Below are 20,963 nucleotides of genomic sequence, written 5' to 3' on the forward strand. Positions count from 1 at the left end.
CCTTCATATAGCACATAAGCACAAGACATTAATAATAATAATATATATATATATATATATATATATATATATATATATATATATATATATATATATATATATATTCTCTAAATACGGTTAATCTATTGATATGGTACAAAAAAGTAATTACAGAGTTTCCTGGCCATAAAGGAATCTGGCCTTAATCAGCACGCATCCATGAAATTGTCTGAGACTACCCCAACAGAGGGGAAACTAGTCCAAAATAAAATATGTCCAAAAAACAACCAGATTTATCCCACAGTTTTCCTGACGAGATCAACCGATCAAAAACAACAGCAAGAACCACCAAAAAAACAACAGTTTTTTACTGGACCAACCAACCAACAGAACCACCAAAACAACAACAGTTTTTTACTGGACCAACCAACCAACAGATAATCCTGAGGAAACAAAAGATTAGACAGAACTAGACCAAGAACTAAAAAGAATGCCACCTGGAAGACGTGGCACATGCCACAAAATTGTCCGAAGAAGGTTCCTCCATGATTGGACACGCCCAATCATCCGGGTTGTCCAACTTGCCACGTTCCACTACCTGCTATCCACCGTCCCTGCTTCTGGCCTCAACCTGCGGGCTTGACGTGTCAACCAGATGGCTCTCCATGGCCTGCGTGGCATTTTGAACACCCAACTCAACATGTGAGCTGCCAGCAATGGCTTTACCATGCCTTCTGTTCCGACCTCCATTACCTTCCTGCTCGTCGTTGCCTCTCCTGTTCCTGCTTGGGCCCGCTCTGTGCGTCTCCTCCATGGAAATGGTCATGGGAATGTGCTGCTCAGTCTCTTCTATAATGGAGATGGAGACAGTGGCGACAATAACCGGGCAATTCAAAGAACTATGGAACCGAAACTGTGTCATGTGAGGAACCTCGTGCGGAGGCAAAGGAAAGGTTGTTGTGTGAACAACCGCCTCTTCGTGTCTAGACCTATGGAGGCCAACTCTGCCTCTGCCACTCCTGGTATTCGGATACTAATCTGCAAGACTATACTGGTGAGGATTTTCGGCAGAGGTAGGGGAAGCTGAGTTATGGCCATGCAAAGCAGGGGAGAGAGAACTTCCGCCTCACCTGCCACCGCGTCGGCTACGCATTCGGTGGCGGACCATGGTGGGAATAGAAGCAGTTGAAGATTCAGGTGGAGCAGAAAAGGAATTGACAGAAGAGTTTTGCGCAGAGGTTACTGAGTGCTAGAGGACAAGAGCCGAATTGCAGAGGTTTGTATGGGAATGGTGGAAACCATTACCCAAATCAAGACAACACATAATCCAGCATCTGTGCCCTGTGCTGGTTCGTTCAGTCGGCTCTCCCGCCTGTGGAGGGCAAGCACAGTGAAACAGGGGTAGAATGACAGGTATGCTCTCCGGCTCCACGGTTATGTAGGTAATGGCCTTGCCTCGACCAGAGCAAGCATTAATTCCGCATGCGAGGTGCCATGAATATCATTCATGGTGATCTTGGGATGGTTGCAGAGGGCCATGTGGCTGTCGTGCCCGCCGTCACCCCTTCTCATCACCGTAATAGCCTTAATTAACACCCGCATCCGGGGAAGACATTAATAATATTAGTTGACATATTGAGCTTTAAAATTACATAAGATGAAGACATTAATGGTATTAGTTAATATATTGAGCTTAAATTTTTTTAGGGTATAGTGTCTAAATAAAAAATTTGTTATATATTTTTGATAAAATATTTTTAGTACATATATTATTTCATGAGATATTAATTTCATTGTTTGTTAAATATCATGACATTTATTTCTATTTTTTACTAGATGTTATATTCACTTAAAATTTAAATCAATTTAGTAGAATTTCACTCTAATCATTTATTATTAAATGATCATTTATTGTTAATATTTTTTACATAATCTATTTAAATATTGAAAAAAACAATATCTACTCCACGTTTCTCTTTCCCTTCTTTCCCTGTCAACTTTTCTTTCTTTGTCAACTTTACAATAAAATGTTGAAGTGCGTTGTATTCCCGACTTTACAATAAAATATTGAAGTGCATTTTATTCGCGAGGAGTTTGAGGTCCTAGTGGCTTTCAGAAAAAGACAAATTTAGGCATCTCAATTATGTCTGTGGTCTGTAGGAGTTGAGTTGGGTGTAGAGTGGTCTGTTGAGAGTTGAGTTAAGTGTAGAGGAGATCTAGAAATTTTGAAACAGTTTTTCAACGATCCTACCAACCATTGTGATTGGTGGCAGAAATTAGCCTACACAGGATTGGTTATTATAATTATTTATTTATTTGTAGGGATTTCCAAGAACTTAACATTTCATATAATAGTGCAGAGTCTCTGCTTCTGGTAAATCTAGTGGCGTGTTTGAGAAAATGGCCATGCCCTCCTCTTTATTGTCATTCCATTTTCCCGTTCCTACGACACTGAATGCACCTCAGCTGAGCAGACAATGCATTCCATGTGTTTTCATCACGCTTAATACCAGAAGCAGTGGCACCAAACAGAACCTACGATCTGGTAGGCACAGGCATATAATTTGAAGTTTTATGTGGCGTTAGTTTCAACTCGGCTTCTTATTAATATTTTTGAATATGCAGGTTCAAGCAAGATCATTGCTTGTGTCGGAGAAGGCACAGCTCCCCTTTCTAATCACTCTAATAATATGACTACTGGTATGCTTATTCTCGTAATAATTTAAACGCTTTCAACATCCTACCAAGTCATTAGTCATTAATTCCGTATATCCTGCCAAACCATTAATTCCGATTTTTACTTTAAGCCATTAATTTCGTTTAATTTTTATTTCTTGTCATCTTTTATTGCATCCGTCCAGATTCGCTTTCTGCTGGTATACTTACGAAACGAGAATTCCCTGAGGGAGTTTGGAAGGATGATATTATTGATTCTCTAATGTCATCGAACAAGGTTAGTATTATTATTCACTATTGTTGTTCGTCAATTAATGTTTTCTTTGTAAAATTAATACGGTTGACGTTGACCTGTATTCTATTAATTTTAGGGGGCAGCAGCAGCGGCGGAAGAGAAGCGTGTGGAGTCATTAATATGTGAGATTAAGGGTATGTTCAGAGGTATGGGCGATGGGGAAACGAATGCCTCTGCGTATGACACTGCTTGGGTAGCCAGGATTCCGGCTGTTAATGGCTCTGACCACCCTCACTTTCCTCAAACACTCCAGTGGATTCTTCAGAATCAGTTGGAAGATGGCTCTTGGGGCGAAGAGAAGCATTTCTTAACATATGACAGAGTGCTGGCTACTCTTTCCTGCGTTATTACTCTCACCCTATGGCGTACTGGCGACACACAAGTGCACAAAGGTTTGCAAATTCTCCCAATATGAATAACTGTGAAAACATACTGTGTTTCACAATTTTTACTGTTGTATTTAATTTTTAATAATATATTTAATTGTTTGATACTGATATATTTAATTGTTAATAATATATTTAATTGTTTGTTATGTTTAAATTACATATTATTTAATAATAATATTTTGATAATGAATCATACTTGCTAGTTTTAAAAGTTTATACAAATGAATTTTAATATAACTAAAAACTTTTTTGAAAAAATAACTATTTTGCTTTACCTATATATTATGGTTATTCTAAATAAATAGAAAATTCCAACTGTTAGCCATATTTATAATTTTTAATAAATCATAAATATCATCTGGCAGGTATTGAATTCTTAAAGAAACAGATTGGAATGATGGAGGACGAAGCCGACGATCAACGGCCAAGTGGATTTGAAATTGTGTTTCCAGCAATGTTGAACGAAGCAAAAAACCTATGGGTGGATTTGCCTTATGAATTGCCATCCATCAAACAAATAATTCAGAAGCGAGAGGCTAAGCTTAAAAGGTTGCTTAATAAACTGATCTGGTTAAGCTTAAATGGTTGCTTAATTAAACTGATCTGATCATGATGCTTTTCTACGCATATTTCTTGATAAAGTTGTTATTTCAGAGTTTAGATTTTTGCGATTAGTTTTGTATAGAAATTGTTTCTGGATTTATTGAATAAATATTAATTGTATTGATCTTTCAAATTAATACATATGGTTCATTATCATTTTTTTTGTAAAAATTGTTTCTGGATCTAATGCATAAGTATTAATTGTATTAATTTTTTGAACTAATATATATGGTTCATCATCAAAATCAAAAAGATAAAATAAACCACTTGAAAAATCAATACAACCCATAGTTATACAAGAGATAATGTTACATTCGTTATATTATATATGTAATTATGCTCTATCAGAATAAATCACATTTATTGATTCAAAATGTCAATACAACCCCACCTATACTTATGTTTCGAAATGTCAATACAACCCATACTTATGCGATAGATCCAGAAACAATTTCTACACAAAAATTGCCATTTCTCAATGTTATTGTTTACCTAAACTCTCTGTCATGGTGGTGTTTGAATCAGGATTTCTACTTATGTTCTCTATACCGCTCCAACAATATTGTTGTATTATTTGGAAGGCCTGCAAGAAATAGTAGACTGGCACAAAATCATCAAACTTCAATCCAAGGATGGATCATTCCTCGGCTCGCCAGCATCTACAGCCGCTGTATTCATGCGTACAGGGAACACCAAGTGCTTGGAATTCTTGAACTTCGTTTTAATGAAATTCGGAAACCATGGTACGAACATGAGTACAGTTTGATTTTACGATCAAGGCATTGATTTATTTATTATCATTTTATCTTTTTTTGTGAGAGACAAAAAGAACTAAATTGAAGATTACTAACCGAGAATTTGTTATTAATGTAGTGCCGGGTCACTATCCGCTTGATCTGATGGAACGTCTGTGGGCCGTTGATACTGTTGAACGGCTAGGGATCGATCGCCATTTCAAAAAGGAGATCAAAAACGCATTGGATTATGTTTACAGGTATCATGTCTTTAAGCTGCATTCTATACGATTCAGGTCCTTATCATTAGGTCATTAATGGCAGAATTTTCTTGTCTCTGAAATTAATGTGCAGCCATTGGGACGAAAGAGGCATTGGATGGGCGAGAGAGAATGCTGTCGCTGTCATTGATGTTACGGCGATGGGCCTTCGAATCTTGAGACTACATGGATACAATGTATCCGCAGGTAGGTAAACCAAAGTGCCGATGTATTGGCAGCTATATTATTGTTTTTTTCATAAAAGAAAAAACGACTTCATGTGTTCATGTATTGGCAGCTATATTATTTTTTTTTCATAAAAGAAAAAACGACTTCATGTGTTCATGTATTGGCAGCTATATTATTAGCTGGCAATTGTGCCAACCAATAGCCGAGTACTTGAATTTTTTCAGCCTGATAAACTCATCAACCAACTTTCTCTACCTAGAACCTATGAACTCTGGTTATGTAGGTGTTGATTTCTGTTTTTTCTGGAATAGTGTGCTTTCATTATAATCAATGAAAAACGTTTTTTCTGCTTTTGGAAAAAAAACACTCATCAACCAATTTTCTCTGGAACATTGTACTTTCATTATAATCAATGAAAAGCCTTTAAACAAAAAACTCATCAACTAACTTTTCTGGCAGATGTCTTAAAAACTTTTAGAGACCAGAATGGGGAGTTCTTTCGCTTCTCGGGTCAAACGGAGAGAGGAGTAACACACATGTTAAATGTCAATCGTTGCTCACATGTTGCAATGCCGGGAGAAACGGTCATGGAAGAAGCAAAACTCTGTACCGAAAGGTACCTGCGGAACGCTCTGGAAAATGTGGACGCATTAGACAAATGGGGTCTGAAAGAGAACATTCGGGGAGAGGTATATAATATAATATTTCCGGATCTTTAAACATCTCTATGTCTTGTTGCCACCTATAAAATTCCCCATCAATTAAGCCCAGTTTTCAAATTTGCTTCCGAAAATTATGGAAATTCTGGTCTATTTTTTGTGAATTCAAGTTATAGGTCTTGAATTTCAAGACTTTGTAAATACAAGTTACACTACGAAGCACTTGGGCGTTTATCCCGAGTGGTGGGAACGGTAGGCTTATCGCCTCCCCACCCGGGTTCTATACTCGTTTTATGTTTTCGCTGCTTTGCCGGTGGTGGAAATGGTCGGCTTATCGCCTCCCCACCCGGGTTCTATTCTCGCTATCCTTCTATCCTCGCTGCATGTTTTCGCTACTCTGCCGCTTATTGTGTTCTGTTCTGTTTAGCTTCGCTGCTCTACCGCTGCCAGCGTCCTTCTATCCTTGCTGCATGTTTTCGCTACTCTGCCGCTTATTGTGTTCTGTTCTGTTTAGCTTCGCTGCTCTACCGTTGCCAGCGTCCTTCTATCCTTGCTGCATGTTTTCGCTACTCTGCCGCTTATTGTGTTCTGTTCTATTTAGCTTCGCTGCTCTGCGGCCGGTGGTGGAACGGTCTAGGCGATCCGGGTTCTATCCTCGCTGCATGTTTTAGCTGCTCTGCCGCTTATTGTGTTCTATCCTCGCTACATGGCCCACCCGGATTCTATCCTCGAGGCCCACCTGGGTTCTATCCTTCTATCCTCGCTGCATGTTTTTGCTGCTTTGCCACCATCCTTCTATCCTCGCTGCATGTTTTTGCTGCTCTGCAGCTTATTGTGTTCTGTTCTGTTTAGCTTCGTTGCTCTGCCGCCTGTGCTGCTCTGCCGCTTATTGTGTTCTATCCTCGCTACATGGCCCACCCGGATTCTATCCTCGAGGCCCACCTGGGTTCTATCCTCGCTGCATGTTTTTGCTGCTTTGCCACCATCCTTCTATCCTCGCTGCATGTTTTTGCTGCTCTGCAGCTTATTGTGTTCTGTTCTGTTTAGCTTCGTTGCTCTGCCGCCTGTGGTGGGAACGGTCAGAGGCGATCCGGGTTCTATCCTCACTGCATGTTTTTGCTGCTCCACCGCTTATTGTGTTCTATCACCGCTTATTGTGTTCTATCCTCGCTGCATGTTTTCGCTGCTCTGGTGCTTATTGTGTTTTGTTTAGCTTCGCTGCAGAGGAGCATATGTACATATATTGTAACAATCATGTTTCTGTATATATATGTACATTGCGAATTCAATCTCCCTAAATATGTGTAAATGTTGAATTTGCATGTTTTAGTTGCTCTGCAGCTTATTGTGTTCTGTTCAGCTTAGCTGCAGAGCAGCATATATACATATATTGTAACAATCATGCTTCTGTATATGTACATTGCGGATTCAATCTCACTAAATATGTGTAAATGTTGAATCTGCATGTTTCGCTGCTCTCCCGCTTATTGTGTTCTGTTTAGCTTAGCTGCAGAGCAGCATATGTACATATATTGTAACAATCATGCTTCTGTATATATGTATATTGCGAATTCAATCTCGCTAAATAGTGTAAATGTTGAATTTCGGGTTAATACAGCTTCTTCTCTAGAGACTCACCCCCTCATTTTAAAAAAAATTACACTTTGAAATTTCAAAATTTTGACTATCTAATACTGAATTTACTTTTACCACTGTTAAAATTTTGATTCAATCATTCTTATTACTATTTTATTTTATTTTATTTTATTAAATTCCGACCATTTTTAACAATCCAGACCAATTTGAAAACTGGGTAAACTATGGCAATTAATTGATGATCGTATATATATATTCTATATACTTTGGCAATTTTATTTCCAGGTGGAGTACGCGCTCAAATATCCATGGCATAGGAGTCTGCCAAGACTGGAGGCTAGAAGCTACATTGAACATTACGGGCCAAACGATGTATGGCTTGGGAAAACCATGTATACGTAAGATACAAACCCTGTAATATTTGTAACATTCGTTTCGTCTATAGTGCCGTTTTTTAACATGCTAACGTCAAGTATTTTAATAATGTATTATTGATGGGTGCAGTATGCCATACATTAACAACGGAAAATATTTGGAACTGGCCAAACTGGACTTCAATAATGTGCAGTCCATGCAGCAAAAGGAGATTCTCGAGCTTCGAAGGTGTTGCTTCCTATTTTTTAAGTCCAATGTTCCAATTCATATTCGTTTTTTTCTTATAAATTCAATGTTCCGACTGATCATATGGTCGATCGGCTTGCCTGAAAGCTTTAAGTGTGTCTCGAATTGTTCAAAGGTGGTGGAAATCATCGGGGTTTGCAGAGCTCAATTTCACCCGCGACCGTGTGGCTGAAATATATTTCTCAATAGCATCTACTATGTTTGAACCAGAGCTCGCTACGTGTAGAGCCATTTTTACCAAAACTACCGTCTGTCTGGTCATTTTAGACGACCTATATGACACGCATGCGTCTTTAGAAAACATCAAGCTGTTCAACGAAGCATTTAAAAGGTATAGACTTTGTATATTTAATCTCTTTCTTTTTTATATATATTTAATAGATCAAAAGCCTAATTAGTTTTTTTTGTAAGGATAGAAAGGTAAAAGAGGAGCGACAAAATTTCACACACAAACAATAATACAGAGTTTTGGTTTTTCTATTAATCATACAAAATTTGATTTGATTATAATGAATTCGCAAGTGTGGTTTATCGTTAAGATAAGATGAAGGACCAGATCATGGCAGCAAATTAAATAGAGAGACCCATCATTCAAACGGCTAGAAAGAAACAGCTACCATGATGGATCTCTCTATTTAATTTGCTGCCATGATCTGGTTCTTCATCTTGTGTTGACCATGAACCACACTTACTAGTTCTAAACCCGTAGACAAATGAATTTTGATGTGATTATCAACAAAAACATTTATGATAAATTTGTTATAGATCACAGCAGCCTCAATTCTATAATGAACTCATTATGAGATATTTATCTTTTTTTATTTGACTTATTATAATGAACCCATTATAGAGTATTTATCTTTTTTTTTATTTTATTTGACTTATTATAATGAACCCATGGTATTTATCATATTTCAATTAGTGACTAAGTCAAAATAATTTAAGATGCAAACATACACTATATTTTACTTTTATCAATAAAAAAACTAAACTCTAACTAACTTATACTTCAGTTAACTGACTCATACAAAATTCTAGCTAAAGCTCTTGCACTTAAAATGACCAGAGTAAGTCACACATTATTCTATACTTGACTCACTTAACTAACCCTCTATAAATTTCGATAACTCTGGATGCAATAATTACTAATTATTAACTATATATACATGCACATTCCTGACTCTTTGTTGCTTTAGATGGGATCTGTCTCTGTTAGACCGAATGCAAGAGCACATGAAAATATGCTTCCTTGCTCTGTACAATCTGGTTAATGAAATAGCGCAAGAAGGGCGCGAGAGACAGGGTCATGACGTGCTCGGTTACATTAGAAATTTAGTATGTATAATATAATTAAACTTACAAGTTTGATATTATTAATGGAGCTTTCCATTTTCCACGAAAGTATAGATAAGTTGATTATATATGAACTTATGCAGTGGGAGCTCGTGCTTGAAGCTTACACGAACGAAGCAGAATGGTCGGAAGCTGAATTTGTGCCGTCGTTCCATGAATACATAGCGACCGCTAGTATCTCTGTATCAGGGCCGACTCTCATTCTGATTTGTGTTCTTTTCACTGGAGAGCTTCTTACAGATCACATACTCTCCCAAATAGATTATAGGGCGTTTGCTGAATGATACCAAAACTTACCAGGCAGTGTACTCAATCTCTTATAATCCATCTTTTCTTCTTAAGCAGCAGCACTTGTAATTTATTTATTTATCTGGACGGTCACTAATTTTACTATTGATTAATGCAGGCGGAGAGAGGTCAAGGCGAGGTGGTTTCTGCCATTCAGTGTTACATGAAGGAGCATCCAGAAATCTCAGAGGAAGAAGCTCTCGAATATGTTTATACTCTCCTGGAAAAAGCCATCGCAGATTTTAAGTGCGAATATCTCAAAACAAAACAGTACGTGCCGAACAATTGCAGGAGACTGTTTTTTGATCATGTAAGATTAATGCAGCTGTTTTACAAGGAACGAGACGGTTTCACACATTCGCATGATATGGAAATTAAAGAGCGCGTTCAAAAGGTCCTCTTCGAACCGGTTGCCTAGAATTCAATAAACTATTGTACACCACCTGCAGGGTGCCTAGAATTCAATAAACTATTATACACCACCTGCCCCCTGCAGAATAAACGGCTAGCGCCGATGCAAAGTCGCCAAGTCAGATGTGTTATTGAATTTGACTAGTTTATAAAGATATTGATTAATTTATAAAGATTTTTCTACATTAAACTGAATTTTTGAAAAATGGAAATTAATTTTTAAGAGCAATACTTAATTTATTTTTATGTTTTGTTTGCTTTTTTAAATATCAATCAGTTTGTACAAATTTTGAAAATTTCCAATACAATCAGGTTATAGAGATTTTGAAAATTTCCCTGTTTTCCAACACAATCAGGTTATACAAATTTTGAAATACAAACAAGGTATACAAATTTTGAAAATTTTCCAATTCTCCAATTTTTTTTAATGCATAAGTATATTCATCCCATATAATCATTACATATAAGATAAAAATTCCTTTTGACAATTGTGTAAGTTATACATCTCAAACTTAGATTTTGGTATTTTAAATTTATATAATTTTTAACAAAATTACCCTGGTTTAATATTTTTTTTAATGAAAGAAGAAATCATCTCACATGTAAATCAATTCAATGTCAAATTCTCCCAACGCCTTCATCATAAATGGACAACCGAGGACATGTTTCCATGTTCTATAGGATGAAAGAGAAGTTTGAAAAAAAAAAATGTGGTGAATGCAAGTATTTATATAATAATTTAGGGCATATTTGATGACTTCCCAACACATCAATACACCATGACATTACTCACTTCATGAAGTCTTTTTGAAGTTTGTAGCTTATGGAATTCTTTGAAGTATGATTGTAGGCAGAATCCTTTGAGCAGTAACTTGAAAATAATCAACAGTGGATAAGCCACCACAAAGCCAGATTACAATTGACCAGCATGACTCTTACTAAGAGGATACAATATTTTTGTTGCCATGTCACTCAATCACAATGGGCTATTCAACTGAAAAAACTCCACAACTACTAATGCTCAGATTTTTCGTCATATTAGTCAACAACCATGTCCCACTGCTTCAATGAATGCCAATAAAGTGACAACAATACTTTGCAACTGCTAAGCTTGTCAAAGTGTGCACGTTGAAAGGGAAAATTTAGTTATAGTCCAAGAAGTGATACATCAATAATGCGCAAAAGGAGTTGGAAGAACAACTATTGAGATGCCAAAATCTATTGAAATGTTGGATGTGATTATTGTGAGGTTTTTTTCTTTAAAAGAAAACTCTCATAAATAGCATGATATGTGGAAAGATGAAGCGTGTGTGTGGATTAGCTCATTCCGTGGAGATTTCTTCTCATAACAATGTAGTTTACTCATGGAGTTTTGTTAGTTACCCTTTTCATTGAACTTAACACTCTCATCCCATGAACCCTCGAGAGTTCTCTCAGAATGAAAGGAGTTTTTTTCATCGAAGGGCTGATCATATTTTTGGCAATGGTTGAGAACCACTTTAGATATTGATTAATACGAGCCTTGTATAATGTATCTTGTACAACTAATTTATGATTTCAAAGTTAATCTAGTGTGTTACGAAAATATGCAATTGACTCCACAATTCAAAGTCATGCACAAAGAAGAGTGTCCCAAGACCTACCAAAAGTGTTTAGGACAAATATGATGTAGCAAAATCAAGCTATGACTTTTCAAAATTAATCTAGTGTGTTATGAAAATATGCAATTGACTCCACAATTCAAAGTCATGCACAAAGAAGAGTGTCCCAAGACCTACCAAAAGTGTTTAGGACAAATATGATGTAGCAAAATCAAGCTATAAGGTCATAGTGCATACACAATTTGGAAGCAAACTTGAATTCATCATCTTCACTAGAAATCCAAGCATCCACACATGGTCATGCCAAGTTTCAATACAATGATATTTATCACAATTACATTTTGAATCTAAGAAACACATAAAAAACAGTAGTCAACTTTCAATAAGGGATAAAGATACGCCATATTTTACTTTACATCCACAACGATCGCCATATTTTACCTTACATCCACAACAATCAACACATACAACCCTTGAACAAAGTAGCCACTTCAAGTATCCCATAGCTATAAATCAAATCCCAATAGAGCTAGAAAAATACCAATGTTCAAAATATAAGTACAAACCATACCTTCTTTTCTCCACTATGACTTCTCCTTCATAGACCAATCCCATTTCACAAAAGACAAAAGGTGACACCATTTCCTATTTGAATATTGATATCTTCCAACTATTTCCCTGAACTAGAATTTTTTGTTATAAGTCCATTGCAAAAATATATGCTCACCACAAAACTCAAAATTGTCATAAGTATCGTGGTAGAAGCAAAATACAATGACATGCCATCTTAAAACTCTATCTACTCCTACAAGTTGGGGTAGATGAATACATTACAATTAAGTGTAACATTAATCTAAATTCAATATTCCAAATCATAAACCATCTTGTTCGAAGAGTTTAGCTTGCCTTGAAATTAAACAAGAGCTTACCACTAGTGTTCTATGTATATAATTTTGTTGTTCATGTAGAGTCATAAGGTGAGAAAAATAAATTTTATGATATTGAACCTCTACTTATGGGTATGAACACAAATACAAGGATGTGAATGTCCTTAAGTATTAGAGTTACTAATTAATTCATGCCTGAAGTGGGAGTATCACCTCCACCATTGGATCCCATTAAAATTAAAAAAGGAACCATTGACTTAGCTCAATCCAAGGGGCAACCACCACCATAAATATGAAGGTATAATTTATTTCTTTAATCCAAGTAACGAACTTAAAATTTTGTATAAATAAGGATGATTAAGAGAGAAGAAGCATGCAAAGACAAAGTTACAATGCAATTGTAGTTGTTTCTTGTTTAGGTGTAGTTCTCCACTATTAATAGTTGTTCTCTGTTGAAACTACTTCATGAAGTCAAAGAAGTGAATATATGATAATCGCACGAAATTTGATGATTACATTTGAATGTTTAGGAACCACCTCGAGATGTGAGTTATAACTCACGGAATGTTTGCTAGGAAATTGTTGGTTGGAATTTTAGGTTGTTGTAATATTTTATGTCATTTCTTATGATTGCATAATTGTGATAGCTACCCTTTGTGTTGTGAAGTGAAGGGGAAATTTTAAGAGCGATTCTTTTATATCCAAGCCTTTATTTGTTAATAGCTAAACTATAGCCAATGGAATATGTCTTGACAGTTCATATGTTGATCTATATGTGAGCATATATGTATGGATACAATGCTATGAACAAAATTTGTGGAAACTCCCCTATTTCCCTGTAGTGGCGGCAACTCATCTATAGTTTGTTGTTAAAACAAAGCATTGTTTTTTGTTTAAATCTAGGTTTTACATGTTGTAAATATTATTGTTTCTTTGCGGTTTCATCAATAGAGAGATTTTGAGGTAAAAAAAACAGGTCTCCTAAGGGATATTATAAAAAATTACAAGTTAGGGATTTTATGGGGAAGGAATAATTGACAAATCACCTCCTACACTACATTCCATTTACACTCTAAATAACTACAATTTACTAACTTTTGAGAATTGAATAGAAAAAATAATAATAGAAAATTCCTCAAAAGATATATATAATTCACTCCTTCATTCAACCATCAATATTATTGCTACACACGACAATGAATATGTAGGGTAATGTTTGATGGCTTACATGTTATTCTTTGTTCCTTCATTCAACCATCGATATTAATATTGGGCATGTCCAAGTGTAATTACAGGTTATGAATTTGATGTGGGTTATATCGATATTTTACAAATTTTAGATTTTACAAGATAAGTGATGTGGTGGGAAGTGAAATCTAGAGTAGGTGTGAAGTAAGATCCAGATGGGTTCATTTTTGTCAAAAATGGGTTGTGTTGGTATGCAGTTCTTATTTCCAGTACAACACTTGCAAGTTTTGAAACCCTCCAAATACTGCATCAACAAAGCATGATATATGAGAAATAAAGAATGGGAAAGAAAATTGTCAAGGGAGAGCTCAAAAAGTTGAAAATTCTTTGTCAACTGTGGTTGAGGTATTTCTCCTATCATTATTATGTAGACAAGTTCATAAATTTGTTTATTCTCTCTTTGTGATTGGTAATCATAAGTCAGAAAAAAATTGCTTATTTTTATTTTTATGAAGAACCTATTTATGATACTGACAGTGAGAACTTTAGAGATGAAATTTGATGTTGCCTTAAATAGCTGGTTGATTGTTAATGCCACAAAAATTTTATGATCCACAGACCAATCACTCTACATCCTGTTACAGATTGCACCAATTTATAATTCATCTAGCAAAAAACAATTCAAAGACAAGGATGTTTTAATTTTCATAGCGCTATATTGTTTCCTTTGATAATTTCATTTCTTCATTAATACATTAAGTTCACCCTAAAAAATCACAACATTATTTATATTTACATCCTTATTCATCATCATATGCAGCTATGTAAAAAGAACAATATCATCATCATCAATGCAACATAACATAAAGGAACAATAGAAGAAAATCGTTCACACATAGAGACACCAGGATTGGTCAGAGACTAGGGAAAAACCCACTATGGGGAAAACCATTACGAATTATTCTTCTTAGAATGCCATCAAATAATTCAGTAAAATAGAATAAAATGATACATATCTTCATCTATTCAACTAACCAACAAAACAACTACAACATCCATGAAATGAACCCAACAATGTATATGCTCAAAACTCTGATTCTAAAGACTATAATGAACTGTCATTGTCTACAGTCAACTATCAAACCCTGCTCTCACTGAGCAAAATATTTGGAAGACTGAGATTTCATCCTTTAGATCTCAGTCACATGGAGGAGGTGTCATTCGAGCGACTATGTCTTTCCTAGTTGCTCCCTTAAGCCTGACATGCAAGTGACCGGGGTCAAATCTAGACTGTGGAAACCCTAAACCCCCAGTTGCATGGATGGAGAGTTGCACATGCGACTAGAAGGCTTTAGTTTCATGGATAAGATTTTTTGTGTGTGACTACAATCAAATACTTCTTGTTATATTCATATGATTGGGACCCAAAATCGTAGATTAGAGATGCGAGCTTCAGACCCAGCAATTTCACCTTAGTAGGAACCTGATCCTCCGTGGACGAGCCTCAAACCTGTGCGAGCCAATAGAAAAGATAGAAGAGTGTAATCATTGTGTCCAAATGAGGTAGAGGAAACTTGTATTTATAACCTTTCAAGGTGCTCCACTTTTCTTTAGGGTCGACCTTATCAAATGTGCACATGTGGGCTTTTCTTCATAAGTACACTTTCCCTTATCCGATTTGAGTGATCATTAGTTCAATTTGGTTCACTCAAAAAAAGGAATTCAATGCAATCATTATCTTCATCAGGTGATTTTTCCAAAGTTTAATTTGACTGTACTTTCATATTTTAAACAGTCCCTCTCAACTAGGGAGAATTCCACCTGCATCATGTCATGTGTATCCTATCATCAAATCATATCCAATATCACATATCTCATCATCTATGTTAGGTACCTATAGTACTATTGTAGCCCGCTTATTGCTATCGTTGTGACCATGTATCCCTCATATTGTGATTAGTGTGCCCCATAGAAGCCAACTATTGTTATTGTTGTGCCCTTACATTATTATTGTTATGTAGGCTCTCTTCATATTGTGACCCCTTAGACTCCTATATATAGAAAGGATGTTTTTAATTTGAATCATCCAAGAATTGTTCATTTATGTAATGTAAAGGAGGTTTCCCCCTCAAAGAGGATACTTTTTAAGTCATTGATCTGTCTACTTGTGAGCTAGTTGAATAACATTTGGTATCAAAGCTTTGGATTCTAGGGTTTCACTGCTTCAAACAGGAAATTCTGGATTTTTCACTATAAATGTTTTTCTACAAAGATTCGTAATCTAAAATTAAAATCCCATGGAGCCAAAAAATTGGTGAACCTCGTGTGTGAATTTCAATCTTGGCTTGTTATATTTTCGGAGATATGATCCGAGGAAGTTATGCTTTTTGCAGGCTCCAGAATTCCATCTCAAACTGTTGACCTTGGGAAAATAGTCATAACTTTTTCTTTGAGCATCAAATTTGAATTTCGTAAAAAATGACAGAAATATGGTAGATTGTCATTTTTTAGGTATCATTTCTAGGGCCGAAGTTCAAAATAGTTACATGTGGAATGCCATACAATTTCTATCTACTGAACGAGTATATAATCAGTTCATCGTGGGAGATTGGGCATAAATATTTCTTGAAGAATCCAATCTCAATAAAATTTGTAGGGTTGCAGAGAGGACTCATAGGGATACCACAAGAAGATATTTCATATCTTGGGGATCTTAAACCACTTAGGTACAATAGGTTCAATATTGAGATCCTACAAGGCAAGAAAATTGTGTGTATTTAGAAAAAAACAATTGCATAAGTTTTGTTTGAAAAATTAATTTGAAGTGATTCAAAGGGAATATTGAAGCATAAATATCATTAATTGATGACCCGAAGAAATAAAATTTAAACACCTAGTAAGCAACCCAAACGTTCTACTATGACACATGAAGAAGAAGAAGAAATGCAACATGATATATCAAAATTATGAGACCATACAACTACTCCTTAAGGAAGGAGATCACTCCACAACATAATGTCTGTCAATACAAAACATTATTTGACATTTCTCAAATAAGATTATCTAGCCTCTATATAGGCTTCATACATACAATACCATGCATAATAACCATGGGTCTCTCAATACCATATATCCAATACTATGTGATTATTACATTATTTCCTAACTACTTGTGGTCCCTTGCATTATGCGGGCTAACCGCTTTATTTATTAACTATGGCCCATTTATTTATTATCCTTACATCACATTATTACCTTGGGTACCTCCCTTTGTACTCCATATTATCCCCCCTAGGTATACTACATTCCACCCCCTTAATCATCTTTCATCCCCGAAACATGAGAAGAACAAAAATAATATGATCTACTCAAAAGAGTAGTGCAATGATACCATGCATGGGCATCTAGCCATCCAAGAGAAAGGTGGACACTCAATCTAGCCAGTGCCTCGCTCAGTTGAGATGGAGTTAGTTCTTGTAGTTCCTCTGTGTTGATGTGTTGTGGGTGGATCCTTGCACCTTTCTATTTGTCTTCCATGGGTTGTCATCCTTGTTGCTAATTCTTTGCCACCTTTCTGGTTGTTGTCTTGTTGGGTGGTGCAGGTGGTGATAAGATGAAGTTTTAATTGATGGTGTATCTTTCTTAAATTCCCCACCTGATGGAGCCTGAGTGGTATCGGGTTCCTTTTATGGTACCTGCGTTTGTTTATTGTCTTCCACTATTGCTTCCACCACAAACTCCTCATCTGATGTGTCAGTACCTATAGAGTTTTCTTCTTTGGCCTCATTGGATTCTACCTATTTAGTGATGGAAATATCCTGCAATGTAATCTTCTTCGTTTTATATTAGAGCTTTAGGAATTTCTTCTGTACATTAATATTGATAGTACCAGCTGAATCCATCTAGGGATAACCCAAAACAATATCTACCTCATCCATGTCTAAAGCATAAAATTCAACATGTAATACATATTTATCCATGGCCACATTCAAGTCAATAAATATTTTAATATGTGCCCCATCAACGTGTGTTCTTTTAGTATGTTGTGCTAGAAATTGCAAGTGTGTGGGAAATTTGAGATGAATTAGATTTTGCTTGCAACTAGGGAAAATAGCCATAATGATTTTCTCCTTCTGAATACATCCATGATCATGTAATATGGAGATATTAGTAAAAAATAACCCGTTATGTTTCTTATTGTCCTTCTTTTGAGTATGATACCAATTTTCCAAAAGGATTTTTTCAAGTTGTTCACTAGTAAGTTGTCACACTGAACTATCTAGTGAGAACCACCATTTATCAGCCTCATATTCCATATCAAGAAATTGTCGACTATCCAAAAATTCTTGGATTTAGACTTGTGATATTGTATAGATTTTTCAATATTAGGGCCATCAATTTTTCTTGTAAACTTTCTCTTGCTAGAATCCCTAAAATAGAGTAAGGGTTTTGAAGAAACTCACTTACTTTGGCGAAAATTTCAATGGACATATCTCGAACAATATAAATTAGAATCCGTATTATAACATATTATTGGAAAAGGAACAACAATTCTGCATCTTCCCATGTGATTGAAATCCTGATCTAGGTACTCTAGTAACTCATATTCGTGCTGGAACTGTCTCGTTGTCACAAAAAATTCTTTAAAAAGCATTGATTTTAAATTGGAAATAGCTCCCTCATATGAACTCTTATTTGACCAATTTGGTTTTTGAAATTTGGTTATTTTTCAAGAAGAGCTCAGATATACAAGTGGTTTTCTTAAATTCTGTACAAAAACTACAAAATATTATTGGAGAGTCATCATCCACAAATTGTCATCAGAAACATTTCTACAACATAACTCATTTTAAATCAACGATATCTCCCTCATCGAGACTCTGATTTGACCATTTTTTTTTAATTTACGTAATTTTGTGCAAGAAATTCAAATATGCTATTTTTTTGCAAACATTTCACCAATAGTTCAGATCTGATTTGTAAACTAGCTGTCATGTTTCATGTTTCATGCTTAAAAAAGGTTATACATGACAAGCTCCCAGTTCAAACTAGATTTCTAGAACTTCAGGAGGAAGGAAAAATCATAGTAGAGCCTAAAGAAATCACAGAAAAAAGAATTCGACAACAACATAATCAATCAATTTCAGAGTATCTCATTAAGTGCAAGAGCTTACATGTTGAAGATTCCACATGGGAGGATGAGTATTTTATACAGAAGCATCCAAAACTACTCAAGTGTTGAGTACAACATTAGTTTTAAGGAGAGGGGCATGTGAAGTCCTTCTAATACGAGTGTAGCCCCTATATTTTTATTGTGTGCCCCAAAGAAACCCAATATTGTTATTGTTGTGCCCTTAGATTATTATTATGTAAGAGCTAATTATATTTTGATGCTTTAGACTCGAATATATAGCAAGGAGGTGTTGCCATTAGAAACATCCAAGAATTTTTCATTTATGTTAAGTAAAGAGAGATCTCCCCCTCGAAGTGGCTTATTATCTAGTCATGGATTTATCTTTTCTTATGTTTATGTGCTATTTTTGATCTGAATACATAACAATGTCATTCTAAACTTCCCAAACCTAGCTTAACAAAAGAAGAATTCTAGCCAATTCATCTCCTCAATAATGACCCTAATATTGTTATCCTCAAATTCAATAAGAGTAATTCTATTGTCATTTGAATAACATTGATTATAAATCTAAATTCCTTGTTATTCTATCTTCTTCCTCCTATAAACCTCTTACTAAAAATCCAATTAATTCCGTAACCTATATTGTCCCAAAAACTAACAAATATTCATCCCTTGACCCAAACCTCAGAAATATATAGGAAATCAAAGATTCATAAAACCTCACATCCTCCAAACCTCAAAAATATATAGGCAATCAGAGATATTATATATATATATAAAATTCCGATCAGGCATATTATTAGTTATGTAGGAGCACCCACGGATCCTCTTAGCCACTTTCTTACTGAATAACTTCAATTCTTCATAGGAAATACTCCCTTTAATAACTCCACTAACATCATCCAAAAATCTAAGAAACTTCACCTAGATGAACAAGACATTATGGTTATTTTTGATGTTGTATATTTGTTTACCAAAATCATAGCTTCCTAAGCTCTTGATCTAATATCTAAGTTCGATGATCATGAAATGCTAAATATCATTCAATTCTATATCTCTTCTACTTTCCTTTTCTTTAAAGTGACGTAATATAAGTACACTAAAGGTAGAACGATGAGGTCTTTCTTATTCCCTGTGGTAGCTAATATTTTTATGGAAGATTTTAAAGCTTGGGATTTAATAACTTGCCATATGAAACTAAAAGTTTGGTACCATTTTTTTGATGATACGTTCATCATTTGGTCTCACAGCCAATCCACCCTCTTGACATTTCTTAACCATTTAAACAAAATTTCCCCCAATATCCAATTTTCCATGGAGTCAAAAATGATAAAGCTTGGGCATTCCTAGATATTCTCATATACCATCTTCCTAATGGATCATTCACCCTCCATGTTTATAAGAAAAGGAATCAGACTATCGATTCATCCATGTCCATTATCATTATCACCTTGATGAAGAATATGTTATTTTAAAGACTTATGACTCATGCCATTTGAATTTCTTCTCCTCGATTCTTGGAGAAAGAAAAAGATTGTTTGAATAAATATTTGAGGGTCAATGATTTCCTTTTATCCCAAATCAACAAATATTTTTGTGATGCCTAGAATATATGAACCAAAATCCCCCCACCACGAGCTCTCCTTTCCCTTACATGTAATACACATTTGATCTTTTCTCCAAATTTCTAGCCAAAAACAATATTAAAACCCTCTTTAAACCTTATAAAATGCTTAAAAAACTATTAGGTTCAACCAAGGATAAATCGGATCTTGTGTTGCGATTATGAGTATACCAAATTCCTTTCTCTAGTGGGATATCATACATTTTCCAAACTAATCCTTAATTTAAAGTTTTCCTCAAATAAAATATTGCTAATACCACCCACAACTGCATTTCCGAATCGACTATTACAGAACATTCTTTTAAATCAAAACATATGATTTGATTCGACCAAACTAAAATCCTAGCCTCAACTCCCCATTATACTTCTCATATCATTCGAGAATCTCTTGAAATTGAGAAGCACTAGGATAAATTTAATTGCAAAGATGGCTATAAACTAGACAATCATGGAAACCCCTTATTAATCACCTTGAC

General features: G+C 35.4%; 1 pseudogene across 1 annotated transcript; it reads left to right on the forward strand.

Annotated features, from left to right (window-relative positions):
• The first annotated feature begins 2,318 nt into the window (after positions 1-2,318).
• Positions 2,319-10,248, forward strand: LOC149226041 (monofunctional isopimaradiene synthase, chloroplastic-like; annotated as a pseudogene). Its single transcript, XR_016247713.1, has 15 exons — positions 2,319-2,524; positions 2,605-2,679; positions 2,841-2,932; positions 3,027-3,342; positions 3,705-3,888; positions 4,468-4,685; positions 4,816-4,936; positions 5,031-5,143; positions 5,585-5,814; positions 7,666-7,778; positions 7,885-7,983; positions 8,117-8,332; positions 9,198-9,336; positions 9,438-9,654; positions 9,761-10,248. The product of XR_016247713.1 is annotated as a monofunctional isopimaradiene synthase, chloroplastic-like (transcript).
• Positions 10,249-20,963: the final 10,715 nt, after the last annotated feature.

The sequence above is a fragment of the Pinus tabuliformis genome, chromosome J (assembly GCF_031772625.1).
Source record: "Pinus tabuliformis cultivar Carrire ecotype Pingquan chromosome J, CPIR1, whole genome shotgun sequence".
NCBI classification, from domain to species: domain Eukaryota; kingdom Viridiplantae; phylum Streptophyta; class Pinopsida; order Pinales; family Pinaceae; genus Pinus; species Pinus tabuliformis.